Genomic DNA, 12,058 nt, shown 5'->3' with positions numbered 1-12,058 from the left:
TCGCCGCCAGGGGGCGCCCCCATGCCTTTGGAGCCCTGGACCTCACCACTTCCACCACACCAGAAAGTGCTGGAGGGAAGAGGAGCAGGGACACCTGGAGTGCTTCCGGGGATGCAGCCGGCACTTCCGCCTCACGGTGGTGTGTCCATGGAAGATTGCCGGAACCCACCTGGAGCACATCCAGGTGATAATAAAAGGGGCCGCCTCCCTTCATTCAGGGTGAGAGTCGGGAGAGGAGTGGACTGAGCTTGCTGGAGGAAGCAAGGAGGCGGCCTGAAGAGGAAAGTGAAGGCATTGTCTGGCCAGGACTTTGGGGACTTTGGGGGTTTTGTGGTGCACTTGTGACTTGGTATTGTAAATAAGCGTGTTTGTGGGTGACATGAACGTGTCTGCTTGTCTGTGTCCGGGCCAGCCTCCACACAGGGAAAAGCTTGTGCAGACACAAGAGAATATATTGTCAGGGACTTGGCCAAGTATCAAAGAGCAATGCTGTCTACATCACCATGCCACACAGTGATTACTAGATTGGAATAAAATGTTAAATGTATACATTTGTATGAATTCTATTTGGAAGGCAATGAATACTTTTGTAAACCAACGGATATTTCCATGTTCAGAAACAAATTGGTAAGTAGATAACTTGTTGCAGTCTGTGATCATGTCCAGGGAAATGCAGAACTTAATGTTACACTGTGTTAAGTAGTCTCCCTAGTAAATTTTCTCAATACTTAAGAAAATGGGGTTTTATTTCATACAATGTAATAGTAAAGAACACTCATTTGGCATCTCTCCACATCTGACATAAATAGCACTAGTATCAAAAAAGTGTATTTATTTTACAAACAAGAGAGGGGCAAAATAAAATACAGCACAAAGCACTAAAAACAGATCTAAACAATAAACCAGTTGCTTTTTGTGGCCTTCTCTAACAGGCCTGTCTGTCTACTTAGGTACCTCAACCAAATTCTTGTTTTTCTGCTGCCATACCAAGCACTCCATTCTCAACTCTTGTTTCTCTCTAATGAGCCCCTGTTCCAACATTACACTCATTTCCATTCATGTCCTGGAATCACTTTGAGGGCCCTCGTTTTGCGATAGGCACACCAAGCTAAAGATGCTTCTAGTGTCTTACAGTGCCTCAGCAAACACAAGCCCTTAGTAGCCCATAAATAGCTCCATTGGTTTCTGAGGCATTTAACAATTTGTGCACTCCACACAGCCCCTCTCAACAAAGTCAGTGACAATATGATGATTGCAACAATAACAACAATTTATTTCTTCTATGGTCCAAAATCGAACACTTGGATGCCTTAATGGGCTTTAACAGGCCCTGTTTTTTTGACAGCATTCACTGTCTAAGAAGACAAGAAAAAAATGTAGTGAAAAAAATGGAAGAAATCTTGGGAAAGGCAATTCAGAGAGAGACCAAGTTTCAGGTAGATTGGGGCTGCAATGGGTGTCAAAAATTAGGTAAATACAATACAGAAAGCAAAACACTAGTAATACTCTTTACAGAGCTAGATGACCAATCTATCATTGCCATCTCAGAAACATAATACAATAGTGCAAACTACTTTGTTCTTGATTAATGTGCTTCTCCCCTTAAGAGCTGGGAAGTCAGAAGTGATTTGTTCATTTATGAAATCAAAACATAGTATAGTTTACTTATAAAGTATAGTTTATTTGCTATAGTTTATTTATGCTCACTATTTATGCTCAGTATAATTTAGATTAATGATATGTTTCAAATGGAAAGACATGATAATACACAACTCATTTTAGAAGTTAATACTATATATTCCTATATCATTTTTACATTTCTATGTATGAACAATCTGTCAAGTTAAGCAACAATATAAAAAAACAAAACCTTATGTGCTAGCATTCTTGAAAACGAGGTCCATCTAGAGGCGAAGGGGCTGAATTGTTGTAATGTTAGATGCTTAATAACCACAGTGCAACCCAACTCAGTCCCTTGTGTTATACAGTATATGAAAAGGATATTTTAAATATTTTACCATATCAAGGAGAACAAAAAATGTAATATTAAATTTTATTTTGAAACAATGTACAAAACTAAAGGCTACAAGGACATGCTTATCTCTGATACGCTAATGGAATTAAATCTTTTTCAGTCTTAATCAGGGAAAACTACTTGGGACTCTTGTGTACTATAGGTCATCAAAAATGTTAAAGACATATTAAGTTGAATCAACAGAATTCTTTCAGTGAAATATTGAATTAGAAATTACTCACGCCTGGACAAACTTGTTAAGAAGGAGTTTGTATTGTAGGAGTAAAGTTGGACAGTTTAACATCTGTGGCAGAGCGACGGGCGCTAAGCAAACTCCTGTCAATCATGAAGAATCCACTGTATCCACTGAACAGTGTCATTTCCAGGCAGAGGAGTAGCTTCAGTGACAGACTTTTGTCACTGTCCTGCTCCACTGACAGACTGAGGAGATCGTTCCTCCCCCACACTATGCGACTCTTCAATTCCACCCGGGGGAGTAAATGCTAACATTACTCAAAGTTATTGTCTGTTTTTACATGCATTTTTATTACTCTTTAATTTAATATTGTTTCTTTTTATCAGTATACTGCTACTGGATTATGTGAATTTACCCTTGGGATTAATAAAGTATCTATCTATCTATCTATCTATCTATCTATCTATCTATCTATCTATCTATCTATCTATCTATCTATCTATCTATCTATCTATCTATCTATCTATCTATCTATCTATCTATCTATCTATCTATCTTTGCAATACAATCAAACCAAGTAGGGCTTCTTTACAAAAGGGACCTAAGGGCAAAAGTCATACACTATCAGGACATCCTGATGACTTTTAAAAAACACCAGGATGATATATTGGGGCACTTTACAGTCTTACAACCAAAGAACTTGTTGATCATCTCTCACTTGTTTGTAAGTATATGAATGTCCTTATGCTTTCTAATTCACAAAGGTTAACAGCTTAACAGATTTAATATGTAATATAAAAAAACCTTTAAGACTGACCAATATACAGTCATGGAATGCTCACTTAAATATATAGCAGGTTGGGTTGTCAGTTAGCCACTGTAGCTTACTCCAAGCATCAAAACAAGGAGACGGCCATCAGTCAAAATGACATTTGCAGAACAAAACGGCCTAATGGATCACATGAAGCCACAGAAGAAATGAATTGTATTCTTTCCTGCATAATCATCTCTCTATGTCTCTTTTTCTCTTTAGCACTGTTAGGGAAAACTTTAAAATGATAAAAATAAACAAAATTAGTAAAATCTTGCTCTATAATAGTTCTGAATAAACTTTATTTTAAACATTTGCATGGAGTATTTACTCAAATAAACAGCGTATCTACGATGTATTTTGGAGTGTCCTTATGATAGCATGCAGCAAATGTAATCGACAAGTAGTGCATCACTCTGATTTATGTTTTACATGTTTATGCAAATAGTTCTATATTTACAAATTTTACACATATTTTTTGTTCTGGATAATGTGGCTAATGCATTTTTAGTGAACACTTCTTTCTTGGTTTAGAGGTTTTGAATGTCAGGGATCATTTCTGGATGTAGGTTTTTCCCTATTTAACCTATGTGTTTCATTCTATGTTATTATTATACAGTGCCTATAAAGTGTATTTATCCCTTGAAGATCTTCACATTTTATTGATATACAACTTTGAATAACAGTGAATTTAATTTGGGTTTTTTGACACTGATCAACAGAAGGAAACTCTTTAACGTCAAAGTAAAACAGATCTCTGCAAAGTGATCTAAATTAATTATAAATATAAAACACAGAATAACTGGGGTATAATCATAACAGCTTATATGTTTAAAGAATCTTGCAATGTTCAGAGCTGCTTACAGTTTGCACTGTCTTAGTTTTCAGTATTTCATAGCATTTTTAAAGCCACCATAACTCCAAAGGATAGGATTTTCCTTTTTAAAATGAACAGCTATCAGATCAAAATTGTTAAATGGCCACAGCCCTGTGCCTTTAGTTTCAGCTCTCCTAAAGTATTGTCCAGCCAAGATTGATCACTGTTGTTATTCTCTTCATTTTTCACTCTTGTCTCCCAGTGCTTGACTCTTGGAAGTTGTCCAACATATTCCATTTGTCAATACCTTTCTTCTCTTAGCCATTTACATAACTATCATTTGTTATATCTTCTGTTCAGTTAATTTTATCCATGAGATTCTGTATGCACATCCCATTGACTTCCAACCTCTTGACTCCCTTCCCTTACGTATTTCATTAGCTCATCAATATTTCCATCCATCCATTTTCCAAACCTTCTTCTTGCAAAACCAGGTCACTGACCTATAGTGCATAAAGTATGGAAAAATCCAAACTATGCCTCCTTTGCAAAGCACTTTTGTGGCTGCTCCAGTACTGAATTATACCAGGTTGATTCATAGAAATTGGTTATTCTAAAATGCATGTCATTGAAATGTAGAAGGAAACTAAAGCACCTGGAGAAAAATCCACAGTAACATAAACTAAAGCCAGGTTAGGGTTCTGGAGCTGTGAGGTAGTAGCATTTAAAACTGTACCATTTACAGGCTCACTAATAATCCATATACACTTACCTTACACACCATACTTTTCACCATATGTTTCTTCATACCCCATTGGCAATTCAGGCTGGTTTCAGACTTCTTTTCCTCATTGTTATGTTTCTTTGATTTTTTTTGTAGCATTTAGGATTTTGTATTATGACACTACAATGATAGCATATGAGTATTTCTTTGTTTCACTGTTTTCTAATCTTTTGTTTGTGTGTTTGCATTACTTCTGTTTTCTTGACATTTACTTTCATCCCTTTCTCTTATTCTGTCTATTATTCCTTTCACATCTCTAAACCACTTAACAGCATTACTTAACCATGTAAAAATGTAAAGGTCTTCATAGTTTGACAATCTGCTTTTAACATTTCTCTACGCTGTCAGGTTCCCCTCTATTATCTTCAATGTCAGGTGTACACTGTGCAGTAAAATTGATTCTTACTTGCATGTCTCATAATGACAAGTGCCAGTAGTAATACATTACAAACCGCAGACAACGAATATAAGGACATGCAGCTAATGCAACCTTAGACAACTTATGAAAGAAACAATCATGCGGTTGTCAGTATGAGTTACTGTTGAGTAGCATTAGGATTTGTACATACAGTATAAACTGTCTTTGAGTCTAGTGATGTGAGTCCTGATGGTCCTGCACCATGTGAGAGAAGAGAAGGGAGAAGAAAATGGCTATGCAAGAAGGCTGTCTGCCTTTCTCAGTGCTATATACTGTATGATTTGAACAGAAGGGAGCTGTGTGCCAGTTATAATCTTTGCCAACTTTATCATCCCCTGTACTGCTTTACCAAGCCAGGATGTTATTCACTTAGAGTACATATATTTCACTGTACACTTTTAGAAGTTGTATCTAAAGAATATGTTTGCCAATAATATTGATTTATGAACATTTCTGCTCATCCATGAAAATACCACATAGCTACTCATAAGTGCATAACTCAATTGTTTTAATAAATAAAACAATACAATTTATTTACTACCTGAGGATTGCAAGAGATGGTTATATGCATGTATATAAACACACACAAAAGACAAGAGCAAATAAACACAAAAAATAAATCTTAGCTGACTGTATGTTTTTCTCTTCTATTTCTTCTCTGAAAAAGGCAGTCTTTTTTAAATATATATTTCCCCATTTTAACTTTTGACCATAGAATTGCCCTAGGAAATATAATTAATTCTGATCTGGATTTTAAATTTTTTTCTTTTTAAGATTTCTGGTCTGCTATGAAATTAGATAAATTGTTTGCCTTGCTTTATAAATTCTTCAGTGACTGCATTCATTGAAATGTAACTGCATCCTTTTCTTGCAGTTTGTATCTTAGTGTATGCTGTCACACACGTGCATTTAGGAGGCAGTCGACAAGCCCGGAGGTGAGGGAAATACCACAAGACAAGGGGTTGATTTGTGGTACTAATGCCTCTCTCTCTTTCTCATCAGACCTAAAGAAGAAAAACAAAATACGTACCATACTTCCAGGACCCCAAGATGGCCATCAAACATCACGTCCAGCACCCTCTGATGACATCACTTCCAGCTCCATCCAATGACAATACTTCCGGTCTCCCGAAGATGGCATCACTTCCTCCATCACATCACTTATGGTTCCAGTTGATGACGTCGTATCTGTATGCCAGTTTCAACATCATCTACTGCCACCTCGTTTCCATCAGCCATTTTATTCATGTATAAAAATTGTGCCAATCCAGTGCCAACAAAACTAGTGAAAAGTGCAATGGATGTTCTTGCAGCACCTATTCTTAAAATTATCAATAGTTCATTGTTGCATGGCACAGTACCTGATGCACTAAAAGTGTCAGTCATTAAACCATTACTTAAAAAGTCAGACATAGACCCACATATACAGTACTTAAAAATTATAGACCTATTTCAAATTTACCCTTTCTCTCTAAAATACTAGAAAAAGTAGTCACCAATCAGCTTCAGGAACACTTTACGCATTACAATTTATTTGAAAAATTCCAGTCTGGTTTCCGCACTGTACACTGTTTCATAGTACAGAAATGGCACTAACGCGGGTTGTAAGCGACATTCTGATATCCTCTGATGAAGGAAACTCCACTGTAATTATGTTGTTAGACTTAAGTGCAGCATTTGACAGCACTGACCATTCGATTTTACTGCACAGGCTAGAAAACGATGTTGGGCTAACAGGCCCCGTGCTCGCTTGGTTCAGTTCTTATTTATCAAATCGATTCCAGTATGTACAGAAATGTGCAGACAGTACCCCATCATTATACACAGAAGTTCAATATGGTGTCCCGCAGGGCTCAGTACTGGGACCTTTGCTGTTTTCACTTTACATGCTTCCACTGGGATCTCTCATTAGGAAACATAATGTTAATTTTCACTCATATGCAGATGACACCCAGTTATACCTTTCATTTAGATCAAATGAAGTTTCTCCAATGTTGTCTTTAATTAGTTGTGTTAGTGAATTAAAGGAGTGGATGGATAAGAACTACCTATTTTTAAACACAGATAAAACAGAGATGTTAATTGTTGAAGGGAATGAAGCTGATCACAACAATATTTTGTCATCATTTAACTCAGTTGGAATCACCATTAGTTTTACTGAATCAGCCTGCAATCTAGGAGTTATCTTTGACTCTAGCATGTCATTTAAAGCGCATATTACAAAGTTGTCCAAATCATGTTTCTTCCATCTTAAAAATTTTGAGAAATATAGCTGTTTTCTAAATAAGCAGGATTCTGACAAATTAATTCATGCATTTATTTCTAGTAGGATTGACTACTGCAATGCAGTGTTCACTGGATGTTTAAACTGTTCTTCATACAGCCTCCAGTTAATCCAAAATGCATCCATTGAACCACTGGCAATACATTGTCGAAATACCGAACAGATAAAGGGGATTAGCTGAGAAGGACTGGAACAGAAAATCTCATTATATGCAGATGACATGGTACTGTATATATCGGACCCAGAAAATTCTGTGCCTGCAGTCTTAGCAGCACTCACAGAATTTCAAAAGCTCTCTGGTCTCAGAATTAATCTGAATAAAAGTGTACTCGTTTCGGTGAATTCTCAAGCATATAATATTAGATTAGACACCCTTCCTTTTATCATTGCAGAACAGTTTAAATACCTCGGGGTAAACATCACAAGTAAACATAAAGTTCTATATCAACAAAATTTCGTCGTCTGCATGGAAAAAATTAAACAAGACTTGCATAGATGGTCAACCCTTCATCTCACACTAGCTGGAAGAATTAACACTGTTAAGATGAATATTCTTCCTAAGCTCCTTTTTTTATTTCAAAACATACCAATATACATTAATAAATCGTTCTTTAAGCAATTAGATTCAACAATAACCTCATTTATTTGGAATTCTAAACATCCACGCATCAAAAGAGCGACTCTACAAAGACAAAAGGCAGAAGGCGGCATGGCTCTACCTAACTTCCAGTTTTATTACTGGGCGGCAAATATACAGTCGATAAGAACCTGGACACAAATAGAAGAACATACACAGGCATGGACCGCAATAGAAGTAAAATCCTGCAGTACTTCTTTGTATTCCTTGCTCTGTGCTCCAATAAACACACGTTATCGGCAATACACTAATAACCCAATTGTGCTCCACTCACTTAGAATCTGGAACCAATGTAGAAAGCATTTTAAGACGGAGAAGCTTCTTCTGTGGCACCCTGCAAAGAACCACCTCTTTCAACCCTCACAAACATATGCAGTTTTAATATCTGGAAAAATTTGGAATTAACTTGCTTAGAGATCTTTATATAGACAACGTCTTTGCATCCTATGAACAATTACATTCCAAATTTAACATTCCAGCTACAAATTTCTTTCACTATCTTCAAATCAGGAACTTTGTTAAACAGAACCTTCCAGATTTTCCTCATCTTGCACCCTCATCCACGCTGGAAAAATTATTGCTCAATTTCAAGGAGTTAGACTCCATCTCTACAATATATAAAATCCTTTTACAATCCCTTCCTTTCAAAGATCCAAGAGGACACTGGGAAAATGACCTCTCAATTAATATATCAGAAAAGGAGTGGAAAGTAGCAATGCAGAGAATTCACTCAAGCTCCATATGCGCAAAGCATACAATTATACAACTCAAAATTATATATCGAGCACATCTGTCTCGACTAAAACTCTCAAAATGTTTCCAGGGCATGATCCAACCTGTGACGCTGCAAAAGCTCCAGCCTCACTAGGTCACATGTTCTGGGCCTGCACCAAATTAACATTATTCTGGACAAAAATTTTTAATTACCTCTCAGACAGTCTTGGACTCACAATCCCTCCTAACCCATTAACAGCTGTGTTTGGGGTTCTTCCAGAGGGTCTTAAAGTGGAGAAAGACAAACAAATTGTGATTGCATTCACTACACTGTTGGCACGCAGACTTATTCTGATAAACTGGAAGAACCCAAACTCTCCTCTTTTAAGTCAGTGGGAAACTGATGTGTTATATTATTTAAAATTGGAAAAAATCAAATACTCAGTTAGAGGATCTGTGCAGACTTTTTCAAAACATGGCAGGATCTAATCAGTAATATTTTGAAATGATTTTATAAAGCACAGAGAATTTGTTGATTTAGGTATTTTTAAAAGCCTTAAATTTTACACCGTTTGGCTTGCTCTCTCTCTCAAGGGTGGGGATCGATCTGTTCTTAGTATAATTCTTTTTTTTTTTGTAAAAACGTGATTGCTATGTATTGATTGTAATAATATTAATAAATTAAAAAAAAAAAAATTTTTGAGAAATATAGCTGTTTTCTAAATAAGCAGGATTCTGACAAATTAATTCATGCATTTATTTCTAGTAGGATTGACTACTGCACTGTGGTGTTCACTGGATGTTCAAACTGTTCTTTATACAGCCTCCAGTTAATCCAAAATGCTGATGCAAGAATTATTACAAGAACAAGAAAATACGAACACATAACTCCAGGTCTTAAATCTTTACACTGGCTCCCGGTTAAGTTTAGGGCAGATTTCAATATCCTCCTTTTAACATATAAAGCATTAAATGGCCAGCTTACTTGTCTGAACTTATCATGACTTACAAACCTGAGCGCACATTAAGATCTCAAGATGCCGGTCTGCTTAGGATTCCAAGGATTAATAAAATAACAGTGGGAGGTCGAGCTTTTAGTTACAGGGCCCTTAAACTGCAGAATGGTCTGATTGCTACTATAAGAGATGCTCCTTCGGTCTCAGCTTTTAAATCTCCGCTGAAGACTCACTACTTCAGTTTAGGATATCCTGACTAGAGCTGCTGATTAACTGTCCAGACTGCATCTCTGTTGTTAGTCATTAGCACTAAAACATAAGCATCATGATAGTTATAATTGGATACTAACCCTCACCTATTCTGTTTCTCTTCTTGGTTCTCAAATGTGGCACTTGGTGCCACGGCCCATCTGCCAAGTTGTTTTGCCTGCCTAAGGTAAAGTCATCCCTGATGGAAGATCGCAGGAATCATGTGGTAGAGGGGTCCTTTCATCGGATTGGTTGGCCCAGCTCTGTTTCAGCCATGGAATGGCCAAGTGGGGGAGGCAGCTTGATGGCCGAGGTCTCCAGGACTCTAAACAAATCCAAATCATATTATGTGATATCATCTACTGTTAAATTCTGCTCCGTACTTGTACATTTTTTATTTTTATACTGTATTGAGGATTTGTTCTGTTCTGTGTATTGTACTGTATTATATTGACCCCCTTCTTTTTGACACCCACTGCACGCCCAACCTACCTGGAAAGGGGTCTCTCTTTGAACTGCCTTTCCCAAGGTTTCTTCCATTTTTTTCCCTACAACGGTTTTTTTGGGAGATTTTCCTTGTCTTCTTGGAAAGTCAAGGCTAGGGGGGCTGTCAAGAGGCAGGGTCTGTTAAAGCCCATTGCAGCACTTCTTGTGTGATTTTGGGCTATACAAAAATAAATTGTATTGTATTGTATTGTAAAAACGCCATATGTTATATTCCTGTTATCAACTGCTATGTAAATAGTTTTGATTGTACTTTTTGCCTCAGCATTTTTCTTTTGTCCTATGGACATTATACGGGGACAGTCCCCAACTCTTTCCCATTGTGGAAATGTTTTGTTTTATCACAATGAGTATGTCTGACACCTCACAGACAGCCTGAAGTGTCTGCAGAGCTCTAAAGCTAGCAGCTGCAAGTTCAACAGGAGGTATAGATTTCACACACTTGGCTTTCCTACTAAATGTAGAGAAAAAGAAACATAAAAGTTAAAGATTTACCAGACACACCTAGGTTACTACTCCTTTTAGTTAAATAACAACAATAACCAAAAATATAGACATACAGACTTTTACCCTAACTGGGAGATTTGACACAGTACAACCTCTGAATTTAAGTATAAAGCAGAAATGATACTTGAATTTTGTTCAGTTTCTGTTGTTTTCAGAGCAGGAAGCAATTTTTGTCTTGAAGACTTAGGGCCCACAAATGATTTCTTTGGCAGATGTGGAAGCAAAGTACACTTTGTGTTGTGTTGTCCAAGTCTCTCTATTTTACTGTATCTTTCAATGTCGGTCTGTACCGCTAAGGGTTAGCTGTCAGTTTCCTTTCTACATACAGTGCAGGACAGGTACAGCCCAAAATTTGGATTAGTAGTAAATTAAAGAAAAGTCCACAGTGGGTAAGTAAAGAGAAAAAATAGAAGCCACAAAAGATAAAACAGCTGTATAAGACTTATGATTCCAATGCTAACTGTAGGGTGTATAAGAGCATGAGGGAAATATTAAGAAGGTGTAAAAAGACTCAAAAACAAGCATAAAGGTTTGGGGAGTCCTCCCTATATACTTGAGATTGGTGGGAAAAAATAATGATTTTCACATAGTTCAATAGGGGACTGAAAAAGGGATTTAAGATGGTGGAAACAGGAAGAGCGAGGATCTTGTGGGACCGGATCTGGAAGTGACATTGTCAGGGTGCTCTGTTTTGAGAGGAAGAAATTAAATCATTGTGTGGTGGGTTCTTCTGATGGTCTGCAAAGGGAAATAAAAGGAGAAAACATCAGAGGACAACCCCAGTTGTCAGCTGAGAAATACTTCTATTTGAGTCCATAAGCTGTCTACCATTGGTGCATGTGCAACAAAGAATATTAGAGAAGCTAAAAGGCAGTTAGAGAGGAATATAGCAGATAAGGTGAAAGATGACCAAAAGAAATTCTTTCAGTATTTTAGTAGTAAAAGAAAAGTCAAGGAGGAGGTGAAGTGCATCAGGAATAGTAAAGGGGAATTAAAAAATACAGACAGTGAAATAGCAAATGCTCTAAACTCACATTTTTTTTAGGTCTTCTCATGTGAGGAAATAGAAAACCTCCCATTGGAGGTACTGAATGATTTGGAAATTGTGGAGGGAGAAACACTGCTTAGACAAACAAATTACCAGGACCAGATAACATTTACCCTCTA

This window comes from Polypterus senegalus, chromosome 8 (assembly GCF_016835505.1).
Source record: "Polypterus senegalus isolate Bchr_013 chromosome 8, ASM1683550v1, whole genome shotgun sequence".
NCBI lineage: Eukaryota > Metazoa > Chordata > Cladistia > Polypteriformes > Polypteridae > Polypterus > Polypterus senegalus.
Note: the sequence above shows the minus strand (reverse complement) of the source record.